The 4,821-nt window shown below is 42.0% G+C and overlaps 1 pseudogene across 1 annotated transcript; it reads right to left on the bottom strand.

Annotated features, from left to right (window-relative positions):
- Positions 1-438: 438 nt before the first annotated feature.
- LOC100962359 lies at positions 439-1,471 on the bottom strand (annotated as a pseudogene). Its single transcript, XR_153452.2, has one exon. The product of XR_153452.2 is annotated as a protein SGT1 homolog pseudogene (transcript).
- Between the last annotated feature and the right edge of the window lie 3,350 nt (positions 1,472-4,821).

Here is a 4,821-nt window from a genome sequence, read left to right as displayed (position 1 = left end):
ATCAAAGTCCTTTTCTGCATCAATTGAATCATATGGTCTTTGTTTTTTATTTTATTGATGTGATATATTATATTTATTGATTTGCGTGGCTCAGCACCTGTGGCTCACATGGCTAAGGTGCCAGCCGCATACACCTGAGCTGGCAGGTTCGAATCCAGCCTGGGCCTGCCAAACAACAGTGACGGCTGCAACCAAAAAATAGCCAGGCATTGTTGCAGGCACCTGTAATCCCAGCTACTTGGGAGGTGGAGGCAGGAGACTCACTTGAGCCCAGGGCTTGGAGGTTGCTGTGAGCTATGATGCCATGGCACTCTACCCAGGGTGAAAGCTTGAGTCTCTGTCTCAAAAAAAACCAATAGATTAGCATATGTTCAACCAACCCTGTAACCTTGGAATAAAACCAACTTGATCATGGTGTATAATTTTTTTTTTTTACAGTGAAAGCAAATTAATTTATTTAGTATTTTTTCCATTCCATATCATCAGGAGGGTTGATTTCAACCTTTCTTTTACCTACATCAGACCAGTTGGTACTTAAAACTGTACCACCAGACTCCATGAATGATTTGTTCATGGCACGTTTAACTTCATCAGAACCATCTGAATAGATCTGCTGAAATAATTTGTTTAAAGCTGCATCTCCCTCCAACTTCTCATTCTTTTCTTCTTCTTTGATCTCACCAACCAATTTATCCCAATTTCTTGTAAACTGAGATGATGATAGATATAGATTCTTTACATCTGCTATGAATTGTTTTGGCTTAGACACATCTCCTTGCCCCTCTAAGGTTTCCCATCTCACAGCCTCTGGCTTTTTCATTTTAATTTCAATCTTTGTTGAAAGTACTTTAAATGTGCTCTGTTCTGGTATAATAGGATAAAGTGGTCTCAGTTTCAGATCGTAGTCCTCTCCAGATGGGAGTTTCACCAAAGCAGACAACTCTTTTTCCGAAAATTCTACATTTACATTGTTCTTCTGAACATTCTTGATCATAAGTGTAATGATTACATGAGATTCTGCTTGATACCAGTCATACTTGATTTTCGACTGATGAGTCCGCTGGGATGTAGACACCCCAGATTCTGATCCATTCTGAGCTTTGTGACACCTTTTAATCCAGACAGTGAAATCAGGATCTGTACTGTCTAATTTTTGTCTTTCTGTAAAAGTTTCTAGAGCTGCAGCATCATTTTTTTCATGGTATTCAGAAATCCCTTTTCTCAGAGTAGCAGAAGAATTATTTGGATTGAGTTCTAGAGACTTCTTTGCATCAGCAATAGCATCACAGTAATTCCCAAGAAGAATGTGACAATAAGCTCTTTGACAATAATATTATGCATTATCTGGTTTCTGTTCCAAAGCCTTAGTCAGCTCCTCTAACACCGCCTGGGGGTCCTCGTCGATCAGAGCATCTGAGAAGCTCTGGAAAAACCTCTGGGGTTTTTCAGGGCCAGCTGCAGCCGCTGCCATCCCTAATAGTCACAATTGCTCATATAATTTTTTTGATGTGTTGTTGAATTCTGTTTGTTAAGATCTTATTGAATATTTTTGCATCTATATTCATTAATGATATTGGTCTATAATTTTCTTTCCTTGTTGGTTCCTTTCCTGGTTTGGGTGATATTTGCTTCATATAAAGTGTTGGGAAGTATTTCTTCTTTTTCTATGCTTTGGAAAACATTGTATAATATAGGTCCTAGTTCCTCTTGAAAGGTTTGATAGAATTTGGATGTAAAGCCATCTGGTCCCAGACTTAACCTTTTTAAGGAAATTTTGTATTGTTGATGCTATTTCATGATTAATATAGGTCTATTCAAGATTTCTAATTCTTTCTGGTTGAGTCTAGGAAGGTGGCATGCTTCCAGGTATTGGTCCATTTCCTTCACATTTTCATATTTCTGGGAATAGAGATTTTTGTAGTAATCATTCAGGATTTTTTGACTTTATGAAGTGTCTATTGTTATTTCTCCTTTATCGTTTATAATAGATGATATTAGAGATTTTATTTTTCTATTTCTGGTTAGGTTGGCCAAAGGTTTATCAATTCTGTTAATCTTTTGCAAAAACCAACCTTTTATTTCATTGATCTTCTGAATGATTCTTTTGTTTTCAATTTCATTTAATTCTGTCCTAATTTTGGTTGTTTCTTTTCTTCTGCTGGGTTTGGGATTGCAATGTTCTTCCCTTTCCAGTTGCTTGAAATGATCCATTAAGTTGTTGGCTTCCTCTGTTTGTTTTCTTGATAAAGGCTTCCAATATTATACATTTTTCTCTTAGGACTGCCTTTGCAGTATCCCACAGGTTTTGAGAATTTGTGTCTTTGTTATCATTTTGTTCCAAAAATTTGGTGATTTCCTTCATTTTTTCTTTTCTTTTCTTTTCTTTTTCTTTCTTTCTTTCTTTTTTTTTTTTTTTTTTTGAGACAGAGCCTCAAGCTTTCACCCTGGGTAGAGTGCTGTGGCATCACAGCTCACAGCAACCCCTAACTCCTGGGCTCAAGCGATTCTCTTGCCTCTGACTCCCAAGTAGCTGGGACTACAGGCACCTGCCACAACACCTGGCTACTTTTTGGTTGCAGCTGTCATTTTTGTTTGGCAGGCCCAGGCTGGATTTGAACCTGTCAGCTTAGGTGTATGTGACTGGCACCCTAGCTGCTTGAGCCACAGGTGCTGAGCTGTGATTTCCTTCTTAATCTTGTCTTTGACCCAGCTATTATTCAGCCTAAGATTATTTAGTTTCCATGGCTTTGTTTGAGTATGAAGATTCCTGTTGCCGTTGAGTTCAACTATTATTCCATGGTGGTCTGAGAAAATACAAGGAATAATTTCTACACTTTTAAATTTGCTGAGGTTAGATTTGTGTCCTAGTATATGAACTATTTTGGAGGATGACCCATGGGCTGATGAGACGAATGTATATTCAGTTTTATTAGGGTGAAATGTTCTCTAGAGGTCTGTAAAGTCCATTTGTTCTAGGGTCAGGTTTAAGTTTCATATTTCTTTGCTTAGTTTCTTCTTGGAGGATCTATCCAAAACTGTCAAAGAGGTGTTAAAATCTCCAACTATTATAGTGCAGGAAGATATCAAGTTGTTCATATCCATTAGGGTCTGCTTTATGAATCGAGGAGGATTCTGGTAGGGTGCATGAATGTTAATTATCAAAATCTCTTCATGTTGGCATGAACACTCAAATTTGGCTTGACAAATGTGTAGTGACCTTCCTTGTCTTACAAAGGCCCCCTTCTGAGTTTTGGCCAGAGACTCTGAGGACCTATTTGGTGAGATAGCACAAGCTAGCTCTGTGTTGATATCAGCCAACCTCTACCCTATCCTAAGAAACTACAGTATTAGGTTTAAATCTCAATTATGAAGAGATGTGAATAGTTAAGGTACCCAGACCGCACCCTTCGGTTCTTTTCCCGTACAGAACTTCAAAGGTCAACCTCCGCATGTCCCCGAGTGGACAGCCCCAGACATGGGTTCCAATTAAATTATCTCAGGCAGTGCAAACCCTGCTCAACAGAGAGGGATTCAAGATTCTCTAACAGCACAATTGGAGCCAGGGGTCTACATTCCCACTCACCAGACTCAATCCACACTGTTGTCTGCTTCTCTGCTCACAGGCCCAGTTGGAGCCAGGGCCCATGCCCCCGTTCAGCAGTCTTAGACCACACCCAGCTAGTCTCTGCTTGCCAGATCAGTGGAGTCATGGGATCATGCCCCCACCTGCCAGTCTCAGCCCAGTGCCTGGCAAACCTCTGTTCCAAGCTCTGTTAGAGTCAGGACACTGCACTCTGCCCACAGGTCTCAGTCCTCACCTGGTAAGCCTCTGCTCACCAGCCCTGCTGGGGACAGGGGACCACACCCTAGCCCTCAGGTCTTGGTTCACACCCAGTAAGCCACTGTTCAAGGGTTCTATTGGAATCAGGGACCATGCCCTTGCTCTCAGGTCTCAGTCCATACCTAGCAAGCCTCTGTTCGTGGCCCAGCAGAGGCCGGGGACAAACCCTGTCTGCCAAACTCAGTCCACATGGGGCAGTGGACTCAGTGCACTGGCTCTGACAGCACCCACTCTCCCACTATGGGTGCTGTCAGAGCCTGGGGTTCTGCATGGCCTGAACTGAGGGTCAACACCACTACTGGCCAGGCATATTCATAACCAGAGGACTTGGCCTCCTCTTGCTGAGTGTCTCTTTCTTCCCACACCCTCTTTCTTCCCTGTTAGTCACAGATTTTGTCCTGATGATTGACAGTCCACACTATGCCCAAATCTCTCAAGATAAGACCAAACACCTTGGTCTGCTGGGGTCAGAACTTTAGAAAACTATGTAAAGGGGAAGGGTGGACTGGGAGTTTGGACATGTGGTAGAAAATATCTGTTTAATTTTATCCCTTATGGGGTTGTGTCTTGGATCATAAGTGGGACCTCCCTGAAGAAAGAGACTTGGAGTTTAGGGGCTCTCTCCAGAAAGGTAAAATGAGAGGTCTTTTGTTCCCTGCTCATTTGCAGATAGCCTGTGGCAGACCCCCTGCTTGGGGGTGGGGAGGTCGCCTATCCTCTAGTCGATAGACTTTGTGCCTGTAATTTGTGTTCTTGAATATTCTTCCTTGTAGTTACAGCTTGCTGAATTTCTTTCTTGGCTCAGCTCTCCACCTTTGGGTTCATAGAGTCCGATTCTGTCCAGTTTTTCTTCCTCTGCTCAGGAGCCTCTGCCAAGGGTTGCTACCAGTCATCCATCTTCCCAGAATTTCCCCCAATTTTTAGTAGTATGTTTTTTTTTGGGGCTGGAGCTGGGTTTGAACCCACCACCTCTTGTATAT

Source organism: Otolemur garnettii, unplaced genomic scaffold, assembly GCF_000181295.1.
Source record: "Otolemur garnettii isolate 467f Iridium unplaced genomic scaffold, OtoGar3 scaffold00028, whole genome shotgun sequence".
NCBI lineage: Eukaryota > Metazoa > Chordata > Mammalia > Primates > Galagidae > Otolemur > Otolemur garnettii.
The sequence above is the reverse complement of the archived record's forward strand: the minus strand, read 5'-3'. Positions and strand labels throughout refer to the sequence as shown.